Below are 15736 nucleotides of genomic sequence, written 5' to 3' on the forward strand. Positions count from 1 at the left end.
AATGATTAATTGGGGTATAGAAACATTTTCTTAAAGCACAGTACATTTTTAATCATTTTCACTGTAGAAAAGATCTAATTTTGAGAACTATTTCCTCCTTTCAATATTTAACCATGTTTAATGTTCTATGTGAAAGACTATTGTAGAGGTTTTGTTATTATATATTTTGGTAGTTACGATGGTGTGGTATAATTATATATGGATTAATTCAATCACTAATATATATATATATATTTTTAATTTTTATATGTATAGGTTTCTCGTTGTTATGGGGATTATTATTCATTGGCAGCAGATAATGAAGAGCTTCAAGAAAGAAGCAGGGAATTGAAGCACCTTATTAAATTTCACGTTCTCAGTGAAAGAAGCAGCTTATTTGGGTAGTGATTTTTAGATAATATTTATCAGGATGTTAATCTTGAAGGCACCTGCAATTAATTACTGATTTTGTTTGTATGTTGTAAGAAATATGGATATGTCATGTCTTGGATCGTAGCTGTATCAATTTTTTTCCCCCTAAAATACAAAGCTGAAGATGATATTGATATTAATTTTATATTTAAAATATGTGAATCATATGATATTCTTGAATTAACTCTCTTTTTTCTTTGATTTATATCTGGGATTGACGGTGGCAAATTCTAAGGAAAAGAATATAAAGTCATTTCAACAAATAGCAGTAAAATATTGTTGTTAAGTTTATATTTAAAATTAGGATATAAATTATAATATGTTTTTTGGAAGAGGCCAGATGGCATACGTAAATATATTGGTAGTATAAAAAAAAAAAATTTTAGTCATTTTTTTTTTTGGTAATATTATTAATTTATTCAGTCAATTGACTTTTTATATCTCTAATATTAACTACTTCTTCTTTTTATTTATTTATTTTATTATGATTTAAACTCGAAATCTCACACATAAAAAAGATTTAAAATTTAGGGGAAAAAAAAAGTGATATATATTATATATTTTTAATTGTTTGAAACTTTAGCCGATGAAATATATTTTCCTCGGAAAAATTTCTATTGTCGAGAAATTGATAAGATTTGACGGTAAATACTTGGTTCTTTTGGCCAGAATTTTAACACATCCGTCGGCAATAGAAAAAAAATTGTCGTGCCTCCCGTCCCGCCTCAAAGTCCCGCCAATCATAACGTGGAAAAATAATTGAAATACAATTAATTTCACCCATTATTTTTCTCTCCATCTCCTTTGCATCTCCTTCTCCTTTCTCTTTTTTTTTCTTTTTTTTTTTTTTCTGTCAAAATCATTTTCCAAAGGTTGCATTTCCGTTGCAAACCCACGTTCTTCCCTTAAAAACCAGCTGCTCTCTGCATCTCCATAGGTTGAAGCAAACCCATTTTCTTCTTCGAATCTCACTTTGAATATCTCTTCAATTTCTCTTTGATTTTCTTTTTCTTTCTTTTATTTTTGCAAGTGGTGGTCGCCGATCGATCTGCTGGTTGCCTTTCTGCAGGTTGGAGTTGTTCTTTTTTTTTTTTTTGGGATATTGCTTTGAGCCCGTTCTGTCTGGTGATGTAGATATGATGATATCCAATTTAGTTATTTATTTTTTTCACTTTTTGTTCAAAGGAAGAGTGCTTGCTCCAAATCTGTTAATTTGTGGGATGGGAATCAGTAAGAATAGAGGGTGACCCCCCCCCCCCCCCCCCCCCCCCCCCCCCCGACAGAACTAGTAATGTTTCAGCTATTTCACATTGGAGATAAAATAAATTTATGTAGTGACATCTTCATGATTTGATCGTTTTGCGGTTTGTTGTCTAATTATACTTTGGTGCACAGATGTTTCCCTTCTTGTTAAGTAGAGTTTGCTGTGAAGCCTGTGGAAATCTTAAGCAGAGTTTCTTGTTGCCGTGGTAAGTTATTAATATGCAAACAATTCTATCTACTTGTGGGTCGTCTGTCGCAGTTTGCAAACCTTGTTAGATTTGCACAAATTGTTTCGGTCAATTACATGGATTTAAAGTCCGGAATTATGGAATATGTGCATGATTTTTGTTATTTAGTAATATTATAATTACATTGAGCATGTTTATTAAAGACTCAATTGGCCAATGAATGGTTTCAATATGTGTTTCTATTTCATGCTAAATTTGTGTGGTCACTATAATTATTCTGTCAATAAACGATGGGAGTGTTTTTCTGGAGATGGCTCCAAATTATGCTATTTTCGTGGAATGTCCAGGAGGACTTAAGAAAATTTCTGTAAGTCATATTAGCATATTTTATCTTGTCATGCTTGGTTGATAAAGGAATCCAGAAGTTGTTTCATGAAACCTCTAGGATTTCCACTTTACCTCATGCTATAGGTTGTAGTAGTTCATTAATTTATTTAATTTCCAAATGGAAATTCAGAAGTTTCAATTGTAGCTCGATTCATGTGTGGTTCATGCTAATTTTAATCTAATTCCTTTGTGGTAATTACATAGGTCTTCCCGACTTTATGCACACTTATGACTATATATTTTGCTAATGAGGTTCCACTTTGTTGCTTGATTGTTAGAGGATTTACAAGAAAATGGTCTGAAAAGTCAAAGTTTCAAACCAGATATGGCAGTTACATGCAGCAAGCGCCAATGGGAGAGTGATTTAGATTTAAAGCATTTGAACTCAAGAGTCCTAAGAATGATCAGAATCATGATTGTAATGATGGTCCTGGAGTTGTATTACTGAATTTGTTGACTAGTTTAAGGCATTTACCACCCGCAGTGATGCATTCTGTTCTCATTGTAATGGCGTTAAGTTAGTTAGGTGGCATTATGATTATCCATTAGTAGCCTTTCCTAGTTCCTACAATTATTGAGTCCTTTTGAATGAAACCTCGAGCCAGTTGCTTGGTTATAAGTAGTAGCTTTATTTGGTGTTTTCTGATTGCTGTTTTGTGTTGTTTCTTATGTTATTTGAGTTAATACTTTTACTGGTGTGGTCCTGGTTTTATGTTCTTTCTTTTCGATATGGATTGGATTGGATTGGCAGAGGAATGCAATAAGGGCTGCCGTTTATGGAGAGAAGGTGGATGAATTTCTGGATGTTTTCGATGCATGTTTCAAACTATTATTTTGAAATGTTCTTTTACAGTCCTTCGGTCAGTTTTATACCTTTCTGTGTTGTAGATTATTTTCTGTACAATAAAATGATTTTTCTTTCCAGAATTGGCCAATCTTATGTGTGTCCATGTTTTTATTTGGTACATTATTTGTTTATGTTATGTCTTGTGTATGCTGTCAAAATCACTAATGGTTTTCTTAAGAAAAAGCTTAAATGCTTGTGATTTCAGTATAATGGGGGTCCAGAACTTTCCAATAGTGACTACTGCATGGATTGCCTCATTGATGGAGCCTGCAATTTGGTCTCTGCTGATAGCTATAGGGATTGCAGAACAGTAATGAAACAAATTGCCAAAGATGTACTGCAGAGAGCTGTCCAGATGGGTCGTATAATGTTTCTAAGGCATGGTATGATAAATACTTTTATTGCTCTAAATTCTCCAACATTTCCTCGCATCCTCATGCTGGGAAATTGTTGATTGTGTTACTCTTTCCATTGTATGAACCAAAAATAAAGTGGTTCATCTTCATTGAACCTTTTTGGATTCTCTTATCCTCATATCTGTTTCCATCTCTTTCTTATTTAATTTCAAATGTAAAGGTGCTCCCCTCATTCTTTAAAAATTGGAGTGATAGCATATTTCCAGTGCACATATTTTATATTGATGCTAATTAATTCATGTTTGTAGGTTGCAACAGTGGCTTAAAAGAAAAATACTTGATGCTCCCACTGAAGCTGATGCTGGGCCAACAGCTTCAATTAGGTGTCCTCATGGTGAACTTATGCCTGAGCAAGATGTGGGAGCTAAGCGGTTGCTTGTTCCTGAGGCTCAGTGGCTCTTCCTTTACGAAGATGCTTTTGCTGTAAAACCTGATGATGATTTGGGTTGTTGGATAGCATCGTTGGTTCACTGAAGTGTGAAAAGGTACTTGCTTATCTGCCTGGCACTTCTTTTATATAAATCTTGTTCTTGAATCTCTGGTAAAGATTCATCGATGTTTTCTATGAATTTAATTCATTTAATGATGTTTAGTAATTGTTACTTGTCATTAGCTTAAATGAAATTGGATTCCATGCAATTGTATGTTGAGTTTTGGGAAGTTAGCACTGGTGTTGTAAGATATCAAGACCTATGTTTTAACACTGGTTTCAATACAAAATAATGTGGACCACTGTTTCAAATCTTATACTCATGTATTAGAACTAAGCCAAAGATATGGGCATCATTAGCCTATTCCTTTACCTCTACAATGTTCACGACTTTCTGCACTTGTCTCTTTATCTTGTAAGTATACCTATGTGATTATGTTTTCCTACAGCATTCACGACTGTTAGAAAGGCCTCCTGATCTGGTTTGCAAACATGGTTCCATTTTCCAAAAGTCTTCTACTGTAAGTACAAAAAAGAAATCTTCCATTTTCCAAAAGTCTTCTACTGTAACTACAAAAAAGAAATCTAAGTAGCCTGATGAAGTTGCAGCTAGTTTTGAGTTAAACACTATGTGCAATCCTTTTAATCACTTATTGCTTTTATATTTATGTTGGTCCGTCTGTTTGAAAATGACAATAATAGTTGTAGTATCAGATAAGTAATTTAAAATTTTAAACAACTGTATCAGGAAGCAAATTTATTCATATATGCTTGTAATATTGTCCTGATGCCACAAATTTGTCCTTTATGTTTTCTTATGAATTTTCAGCCAGATGGGTTAACAATCATCACTGAGATTGATTGGAAATGCTTCTATGAAGAATGGGATGGTGTCAAGGATAAAGGCATATCTGCTGAGATTGAGTTTAGTAATACTGGAGGAAGTAATTTTGTTGGGTCCTCTGAAGACATACCAATTTCTGAGGAGGATATGGGTGCTCTTGATGAAGTTAATAATGAAGCTGAGTCTAGACAACTTCACATTAGGACTTGTCCAGAGGTACTGGAACTTTATTTATTTATCTATTTAATGTTAAAAGCTTGTGCACATCAACCACTATTCATATTGATTATCTTTTGCCTTAGGACCTTTTGTTAGTAACAATGTTGAAATAAAAAAACTATTGTGCTGATTTGTATTATTGGAAAATGCGATTTGTATAGGATTTGAAAAGAGATATCTAAGTTAAGAAATGTTAATATGATGTATTATATATTTGAAGAAGAAATGAAAAGAGAGATAGAGATAAAAGATTATGGGTATCACTACCTCTTTTATAATTCTGAAGTTTGGAACTTGTTGGTCATGTTTACATAATCTACATTCTTCATGATGAACTGATATGCCAGGAACATGTGGTGGATATTTTATATTTATACTATGAGGAGTACAAAATTTCCCAAATAAATGTACGTTTGTTTGTTATTTATGTGTATCATTTATAGTCAGTTTGTCTACTATCTATGTGTATTATTCACGTATGAGGATCAATGTTGGTTGATTTTTGTAAGCTTCGTATGTTGAAGATGGTATGACTTTTTTTTTTTTCTTTTCTGTTGAGCTTATACATATAAATCCGTGAAAGTTGAAAGAAAAACATTTTATTTAAATTTCTTCATCAAACATGGCGTTTTAATTATGCTAGATGTGCCAAGTTTGCATTGGAGAATGAAAAGGAAGACATTTACCATCAAAATAACTATTTTGCTAGTAAAAAGTCTATTGCCGAGAAAGCAAATTTGTCACTAAAAGTTAAATATTTTCTGTCCAATGTTTATTTGTCCCAAAAAATCTTGTTGCCAAACAAAGCAATTTTGTCGCTAAAAAAGCCTTTGCCGACAAGTTTTACTTTTGATGGCAAATAACTTATTAATGACAAAATATTTGGTCACTAATTAAATTTTCAAAACATAAACAATAGTTTTCCAGGCGACCTTTTTTGTCACCAATATCTTTTACAGACAATTTTATATTTGATGGAAATAGGTTTTCGCGAGAAAAATAAATTTTTGTCACAAAAGTATTAGCCGGGAAAAATTAAAAATTTGTCTATAAATACAATTGCAGACGAGGCATAGGCGACGAAATTGCTGACGAATTTATTTTCTTCGGTAAATGTTTTACTGACAATTTTTTTGTTTTTGCCAACAAAAACGTTTTGTCGGTAAAAGGTAAATTTCTTGTAGTGTTTCTAGAGAAAAGGTTAGTCTTACTTTAATCCAAAAACGCCCAACCCAAGTTAATTTCTTTGGACCCCCAAAAAGCTACTTAAGAATAGAGGAGCCCACGATTTTGGAAAGCTCAGACATAATAGAAACTATCTGCGCTAGAGATGCCTTTGATTCTTTCTCTCCCAAAGAAGCAAAAGTAGCTAGGATTGAGGAAGATACAACTCCGGTTGATCACGAAGAAGAAACAGCTGACACCACTATTGATTACCACCATGAAACGCCTAGGAGAAGGAGAAGCAATTAGAACCAAGAAGGAGGTCTCAGACGGATTGGTCTTGGAAGAGGGAGGCCCGACAAAGAGCACTACGCATAGCACAAAATCACCAAACCAGAGAGGAGGAGGCAAGCACTTCGTCGAGGCAGAAATTGGATTTTCAATAGACCAAGGAGGCAGGCCTTTTCATGCCCCCCCCCCCCCCCCAAGCCTTGAAGATTATTTCTTGGAACTGTAGGGACTAAGGTAATCCAAAGGTTACAAATGCTTTAAGGAACTTTGTCAGAACTCACAATCAGTCTTGTGTTTTTCTCTATGAGACAAAAAGGAGTAGAAGCCGTCTGGAACGCGTTTGTAGAAGCTTAGATTTTAATAATGCTGAGATTATTGAAGCTAAGGGCAGTGCCAGAGGATTATGTTTGATGTGGACAGATGATTGCAACATTAAAATTTCATGGAGCAATGAGAGAATTATTTGTGGATATGTATTGGATGAAGAAAGTTTTGTTAGTTGGTGCTTCTTGGCTTGTTATGGCCCTCCCTATAACTATAAGAAAAAGTGTTTTTGGAATCAACTTGCTGCTGTTGTTAATAAGCTGGAAAGACCTTGGATGATGTTTGAAGACCTTAATGAGGTTGTAGATAGTTCAGAAAAATTTGGGGGTTGGCAAATATGGAGAAGGAAACTTTATCTAGGAAGTGGATGAATATGACCTTGGCTTTATTGGTGAAAAATTCACTTGGGATAACAGGCAAAATGGCCAAGCTCTAATTAGAGAAAAACTTAATAGGGCAGTGGTTAACAGAGATTGGCTCTCAAGTAACCCAACGGCTATTGTGGAACACTTACATTTTGAGGTGTTTAATCACTGCCCCATTCTCATTGGGACGGAAGGTGAAGAGAAGAAATTGAGGAGACCGTTCAGATTTCTAAAGGCTTGGACTACAGACAGGTCAAGTGCCTTTGTGGTCAATAAAGCTTGGAATGCAGACTATCAGCAAGGAATGGATTGCCATAAATTGAAAAGAAGCCTTACAGAAACCTCTAAGGCTCTAAGGATTTGGAACAATGAAATTTTTGGATTTGCCAACAAGGAAATTCAGAAACGAAAAAAGTGAGCTGAAAGCACTACAACAGAAGGAAGACAGAGACTTAGCCAAAGAAGGTTCGATATTGGATGAGCTTAGGGTGCATAGAGGGTGCATAGAGCCAGATGGGAATCTATTCTAAGACAAAAATCTAGAGAAATCTGGCTCAAAGAAGGAGATAGAAACACTAATTTCTTTCATACTAGTCTGATGAATAGGAGACGGAGAAATAATATTCACGCTATTAAAGATGTCAAAGGTTTGATATTCGATTATGATCAGATCAGAGAACACTTTATTCACCAATTCAAAGACCTCTACAAATTAGATTTCCCTCAAATCACTGAGGACATGAACGTCTTAGGCCGAAATCTCATATCCCAGGAAGAAAATTTGGAGTTGATGAGAATTCCAACTATCGAAGAAATCAAAGATGCCATGTGGAATCTCCATCCTTTGAAGAACCTTGGCCCAAATGGGTTTTCAGGCATTTTCTTTAGGTGTTACTGGAGGACAGTGTAGGATAAAGTGGTGAAATTCACCCAGGAATGTTTCCGATTGAAGAGGATCCCTCACTCAGTGAATGAAACCTTCTGCGTACTAATCCCGAAAATCACACAGCCTTAGACTTTCAACCACTTCAGACCAATCAGCTTATGTAATTTCGTTTACAAAATTGTTACGAAGATTTTAGCAGGGAGATTAAGTAGCGTGATTGAGATCATCTCCCAAACCAAGGTGCTTTTGTCAAAGGGAGATGGATAGCGGAAAGTACCGTTATTGCTCAAGAAATAGTGCATAAAATTCAGAATCACATATGCAAGAAAGACTTAATGGTGGTCAAAATTGACCTGAAAAAGGCTTATGATAGACTCGAATGGAACTTTATCCATAAAGCCCTTAAAGTGTGGGGTTTCTCTACTGATCTCAGATGGTTAATTCGAAGCTGTGTCAGCTCAGTGCACTTCTCCCTTCTGCTTAATGGAAGTCTCTATGGCTCTTTCAAACCTAAAAAGAGCCTCAGATAAGGGGATCCCTTATCTCCTATCCTCTTCATTTTTTGTTTTGAAATTTTATCCAGGTTGCTGTCGAAGGAAGAGGAACAGGGTAGTTTTCACAACATCAAGGTGGCCCAAAACGCCCCAGCCATCTCACACCTAATGTATGCTGATGATCTCCTAATTACCTGCAATGCTGATCCTCAAAATGCAACCATTTTTGATAAATGCCTAAAAAAGTTCTGTGGCTGGTCAGGTCAGATGGTCAATGGACAAAGATCTAATATTTTCTTCTCTAAATCCACTTCCCGGCAGGACAGGAAGGCAGTAAAAGAGATCTTAGATTTCAAGGATATGGGACCCAAAGCCATCTACTTGGGTAACTCTTTTATTTTTGGGAGGAATAAGACAAAGGAATTATATAACATCAAGGAAAGGATTAAGAGCATAATAGAAGGTTGGAATAAGCACCTGTTATTAAAGGTGGAAAAGGTAACTCTAATTAAGTCTGTAGTTTAAGCAATTCCAAACTACACGATGACTACTTTTTTACTACCTACAAGTTTCTGTGAGGATCTTGATACTCTAGTTTGTAAATTTTGGTGGGAGTCCAAATCAAACTCTTCAGGCTTCTTTCCTTTAAAGGCTTGGAAGGACATTTGCAAGCCAAAGGATAGGGGTGGTTTGAGCTTTAGAAGATTCAAAGACATGAACATGGCTTTACTTGCGAAGCTCGGATGGAAACTGGCAAGGGATGAGGACTGTCTATGGACTAGACTGCTGAAAGCTAAATACCTCCGGAACGAAACTTTCTTCGGTTACATGCTTAAGAAAAGGACCTCTTGGGTCTGGCAAGGTCTGGTGAGAACTAGGAAAATTATCCTGAAAGAAGCATGTTTCAGGATTGGTGATGGATCTGAAATTGACATATGGAAGGACCCCTAGCTTCCAGACTTATCCGACAAAAGTCCTATGGCTAAGGAAGGAGTTAACACTTCTGTATGGCGAAGAGTCCATGAACTTTAGGATGAGAGGACCGGTTTGTAGAAGGAAGATGAAATTCGGCATATATGCAAAGAAGAATCGGTGGAAGCTATTCTAAAGTTGACATGACCACGAGTCCACTGCAGAGACAGACTTAGGTGGATGGGGAGCAAAGATGGGAAGTTTTCAGTCAAAAGCTGCTTTGAGCTTATGTTCGAAGAGGAACAAGGCAACAAAAGAGCTAAATTGTGGAGAAAGCTTTGGAATTTAAAAATTCACGAGCATCTTAGGCTTTTCCTTTAGAGAGTGATATCAAATGTCATTCCCACAAGAGAGGTGTAACCGAAGAGAATAAATTTAAGGGAACACTATTGTGTGTGGTGTGAAGCTGAGGAGGAAATTGCTTTTCACATTTTCAAAGAATGCCACTTCATAAAGAGTCTTGCTTTTGCAAGTAAATGAGGATGCAAGCTTGAGGCCTGGAAGATGAATAGTATCTGTGAGCTGGTTGAATTCTGTGTCAACCCCCAAGGCAGATTTTCACTCACAGATTTTGGATAAAAGAACAATCTCTATTTTCCTATCTTCTTTGCTGTACTTTGTTTGGTCATGCAGAAATGCAAGGATTTTCTCAATGCTAGACCCTTTTCATGTTCTAGTGCACCATTTCAATTGTTTTGTTAATGATTTTCTAGTTCCTTTAAAGGTGAATGAAGGGCAAAATTAGAAGACTAAAGAACTTTGGACTGCTCCCGTTAAAGGAAGGTGGAAGGTTAATACAGATGCGGCGTTCAGCAATGGTCAAGCTGGCCTAGCCTACATTGTTAGAGATTGGAAAGGGGAGGTCATTTCTCTAGCCTCCATTCTGGTATCTTGTGGATCCCCCTTTGAAGCTGAGATGAAGGCTGTAACCTAGGCAATAGAAGTGGCAAAACAAAGGAACTGGAACCTTAGGTATGATTTGATCCACCTCCGTAGTGTTTTTGGATAGAGCAATTGGAAGATTTCTTGGAACCCTCGAAGCTCCAACTGTGTGGCTGGCTTGGTAGCCAAGAAAGCTCTGTATGTTGGTGTGTTATTTGATCCTTGTTTATGTAATTTTGACACCCTTCCAAGGGATGTTTTGGACTGTTTGGTTGTTGATAAACTTGGAAGTGGTCCCTCTTTGTAGCTCCCTCCTACCTCGGAGGTTTTTTGTGCTTTCAGCAATGAATTATTATTCACCAAAAGAAAAAAAAAATATATATATATATATATATATATCATTGGGTTAATGGATTGGGTTAATTCCATATTGGTACCCTTAACTTATAAGGCTGTTTGGCTTGTCACATTGAATTGGATTGTAAGCATAGGATTGGAGTGTATTGGATAGAATAGTCTAATACTAATATTATCACTTATTCGGACCATCAACAAAAGTTGGATGGAATTATAAAATATATTATTTTTTTAATTTTAAATTATTGTAATACAAATTTAAAATAAAATCAATCAAAAATTGTTTTTGGACGTAGCCAATCTCCATGTAATTTCCATGAATTTGTTTTGATTGGTCACCACCAATCAGCGTTGGTCAACAATCAATCAATGATGATCGACGTCAGTTAATAACGGGTCAAATCAATCAACATGCGATCAACTATTTCTAATGAAATAGTCCCACCAACTAAACCCATGCTTTTCAATGAGATTAATTAATCCAATTGATTAAAATTTAAATGCATAAAGTAGGTGTAAGAACTCATCCCAATAAATGCTTGAAATTTTAAATTTTTGACTGGGTTTGACTAAATTGACAATTTATGGGTCCCAAGTTTGATTTTTTGTAAATAATTGAACTTTTCATTCATGCGTGGATGCTTTAATCATCAATATATATATTTGCTTTGCTTGAATAATCATTAATATATCTATTTTTCAACAAAGTTTCCAATTTTGAATGCCATAAAATCTCAAATTGCATGTCAGTAATAGTTAGAAATTCTAATTGCTCCCTAAAGCATATGTACATGTATATATTTTCATTTTGGACTCTCATATACTAACTTCTGGGGCAGCAAGTATGTACAGGCCTAGTCACCCAAAATATGCATATGTACCGGCCCAATTGCGAATAAGACACATGTATTCAAATTTACATTTATTAACAAGCATTTCAGTCTCACACCAGCAAGTAGGGTTGTTAATTGTGTCCCTAAACGTGGGAGGAAAGCCGCCGAATGTGCATATGTTGAAGGTCCAAGATATGCCAGTGCGGTTGTAAATCTAGCGGATAGACAAAGGCTTAAGAGATTCTCTTCTCATAAAATCTTCAAAAATTATGAGTGTGTATATATATGTATACATATTGAGTTTTGATTTAGTATCATGTAAGATGTTATATCATAAAATTAGATAGGGGTAAAAAAAAAAAAAAATCTATATATATAATTTAAATCTTTTTTTTTTTTTTAAAATTCAATATTATTTAAACATCATATAAAAATTTAATTAATTTTCATTTCATTTTTCCTTGTTAGATTTTTAGTATTAAAAATAATGAATTATATTTTAAATTAATATGAGCATTTATGATTTAAAAGTGAACTAACCAATATGATTTAAAAAAATTTTTAAAAAATATTCTAGCTAACCAATAATAAAAGTGAACTAGCTAATTAATTAAATCATTACTATATATTAGATATACGGAAATTCTATGGTGAGAACGGTCCGCATGAGGACCGCAGTTAATGATGGTTTTTTATAGTATTAACGATGATTTTTTAGAAAATCGTCACCAATACTATGAAAAATCATCATCAATACTGTGGTCCGCATGAGGACCGCCCGCACTATAGACGGACTGATTAGATATATACATATATATATATATATATATATATATATACACGGAAATTCTATGGTGAGGACGGTCCGCATGAGGACCGCAGTATTAGTGATGGTTTTTCATAGTATTAACGATGGTTTTTTAGAAAATCGTCACCAATACTATGAAAAACCGTCACCAATACTGTGATCCGCATGATGACCGTCCGCATCATAGACGGATTGTATATATATATATATATCTACCTATGCCCGGTTTATGAGCTTGATGTGGCATTGAATATATATATATATATATATCTACCTATGCCCGGTTTATGAGCTTGATGTGGCATTGAATTGATTTTTTTTTTTTTTTGCTGCAACAATTCACTCGCCGCAAGAATTATGGTTATGCTTATATATTTACATATTTATTTGATGGCCATTAATAATTCCTTCGAATACTCAGCATCTATTTATTTGAAGAATAGATTCTTTTACTTGTTCTACTTGGTATTGCCCTGAGTTATTTGAAGCCAATGATTTACAAAGTCCAGGAACATTTAGTCATATTCGATTGGAAGCAAAAGTTGGGTATTATTTAATGCTCACTATTCCACCAAGTTTTCATGAGAGGTTCAAGCCGACAAAAGGAGGATTGGGTAAACATGTGGAGACGAGACTTGCCAAGAACATTCACCACTAATAAAGTGTGGTGAAAAATCAAATGAAAAGAATTCAATAGGAAAAATAGGAGAGATAATTAATTGTTTTAAAATATTATTATGTTTATATCGGACATTGCTAGATAAATGAAAGAATAATTTTTGTTATTCAAAAAAGATTTGAATTAAAGAAAGTGTTTTCTTCTTTGTAATATTACATATAAAAAGTACAAAATACGGTTTATTTTTAATTATGTTTTATTTCTATTTTTATATTCAAAATATGTTTTTAATATTCAATTTAGAAATTTCATATTTCATATTATTTTTAATAAGAATTTAAAAAATATTATGGAAAAATTTATTCTTTTAAAATTGGTTATTTAAAGTTTTAAAATTTAAAGGTAGTAACTGATAGTTTAAAACTTTTACATTTAACTTTTTTTTTTTTGGCGTAATACGTTTACATTTAATTTTAATAACAGGTAAAATAAACTTTTCATTGGTCAACTATGGTCAAATCCTTAGATTTAACCCGGTTGCCCGTATTTTAATAGTTTCTTTAAGCTAAAGGAATTTGATGATAAATATTTAAAAGTATTAGCTTTAAATATAAGAAGATAAAATTTAAGAGGTCTAAATAAAATTTAACCTAACATATATAGGGCAAATTTCTTTTAAATTTCCTGGTTTTGTTATAATTATATTTAAATTTTATGATTTTAAAAAATCATCATTAATTTTTTTTTTTTTTTGCTTTTCTATATTTGTTAAGAGAAAATAATTTATCAAAAATTTCAATTAGTTTTTACAAATAAACCATAAAAAAATTAAAAATTTATATTTTATAATTTAATAAATAATATTATAAAAATATAATTATGACATTAAAATGATATAATTAAATGCCAAAAACTAACTATGAGTTTAAATAATAATTTTTTAGAAATGTGAAATCTAACTACAATCATCTAGAAGAATCTAAAATGAAATTTTAACAGTAAATATATTTCCTTATTTTTGACCAAATTTGTAGTCTTTCAACAATGGAGTCCTTTTATATGTCATTCATGGGCCATTATTAATAATCACTTGTGGTGAATGAAAAGACATATGCCATCCAGTACGCCCAAAAAGTACCTTCTATTTTTTTATATTTGCAAGAGTATCCAACAGTTTACTTGTACAATAATTTAATGTAGACATGGATTGAGGAGGACCGTAGATTGAGGAAGGGCCTCCATGGATCTTCCTTCCAATTCCAAGTTGATGATGTTTTTTCTTCTTAGTATAATAATCAATTTGTTTACTTAAAACAATAAATAAATAAAATTAGACGTGGATTGGGGGGTTGAACCTAAATTTCCGATCTAACTGCTTTCATCACACATAGTAATGATTGAAAATTTTATATAAAATTTAAAAAAATTATATACAATGGACAATGATTCTCTAAGTCCATTATTAAATAGAGATTCAAAGGAAAATAAAAATACAATATCTTAATCTATCAGATATAAAGCGATTATATTTACACGAATAAAATATTTTTTTCTATTCCAAAATTATTAAAAAGTCTCTCAATCTTTCTTTTTTTTTTTTTCAGGGTTTTATGTTGGTTGACGTCTTCTTCACTGTATGGTAGGAGGAAAGGAGCAAAATTCCGATTAAAATCCACATAACTGGTCTTTATTAGTGGAATAGGTGCATTGATTAGGTTATGTTTGCAGGAAGTTTCTTTGTTCTTCATTTTTATTTATTTATTATTATAATTATTATCTTCCAAGAGAAAGTCTTTCTTTCCCTTAGTCCACACTCACCTTATCATGGTATGGAGCCAGCCTCACCTTACGGTATGGGGAACATAAATGGGGTAGTGGATTTTGAATATTTGTGATTTTGAATTTGGGAACTCCTACTACCCCACCCCTCCAATGAAAATTTTCAATTACTGGTGTTCCGACATTCTCACAAAGAGGTGCGGCCCTATTATTTTTTATTTTTTTGTAAATTAAAAGGGGGTAGTGCTTCGAAAGTATCAAAAATTTGCTTCCACTCCTATTCCAAGAGTAGCCATCATGGCCAGAAGGAAAGAGAGCTTATAGCAATTTGTAATTTTTTAAATAATAATAATAATAAAAGAAATTTTAATAATTTAATAACAAAAGCAGTGGGAATAAATTCGTACCCTTCAGAAAGAATCTTCCATGGAAAAATTGTAACCTCGCTTAAGAAAATATATTGGAATTCTATTTTTTTTTTTAAAATTTTTATTTGATTGAATAGTGTGCCTATGCTATGCTATATGCTATGTTTCGGAATATATGCGAACCTGAATGAATACGATGGGATAGAAACCTTTTAAAAAAAAAAAAAAATGTACTTCAATGGGTGGGTAAGTGAAGACCGATGAAGAAAGAGAGTATCATTACCTCGCAATTTCTTGGATTTAATATTCATTTAATATTTTATCAACATACAAGTTAAAAAAAGCCAAAAATTCATCAACATATATACAGCTTGACAACGATCCTTTTTCTGATTATGATCGTTGTGAAGGTAATAATAGTGCAAGAACATTAGCTATCCCCGTTATATGTTCGTGTCATTATTTACAGATCTAGTCGTTAATTAACTTAAATTTGTCATCCCATTTACAACTGTATATATATTTATATATCAGTAGACAATATTGTTATTTTCTTTTTTTTTTTAACTAATTTTTTGCTAGAGATGAA

The 15736-nt window shown here is 33.4% G+C and overlaps 1 protein-coding gene and 1 long non-coding RNA gene across 5 annotated transcripts in view; both read left to right on the plus strand.

Moving 5' to 3' along the window:
• The window catches only part of LOC112491241 (ankyrin repeat-containing protein NPR4), a 73615-nt gene that overhangs the window by 48057 nt on the left and 9822 nt on the right, over positions 1–15736 (plus strand). The gene's annotated exons all lie outside the window — the stretch shown is intronic.
• LOC125421254 (uncharacterized) lies at positions 953–5411 on the plus strand. Of its 4 annotated transcripts, XR_009640198.1 has the most exons (6): positions 953–1480; positions 1807–1880; positions 3302–3479; positions 3761–3997; positions 4392–4463; positions 4772–5411. It is a non-coding gene; the product is annotated as an uncharacterized LOC125421254 (long non-coding RNA). The 4 variants fall into 4 exon arrangements; XR_009640200.1 differs by lacking the exon at positions 4392–4463 and having other exon boundaries at positions 956–1480; positions 3275–3479; XR_009640199.1 differs by lacking the exon at positions 4392–4463 and having other exon boundaries at positions 957–1480; positions 3281–3479.

Source organism: Ziziphus jujuba, chromosome 8, assembly GCF_031755915.1.
Source record: "Ziziphus jujuba cultivar Dongzao chromosome 8, ASM3175591v1".
Lineage (NCBI taxonomy): Eukaryota > Viridiplantae > Streptophyta > Magnoliopsida > Rosales > Rhamnaceae > Ziziphus > Ziziphus jujuba.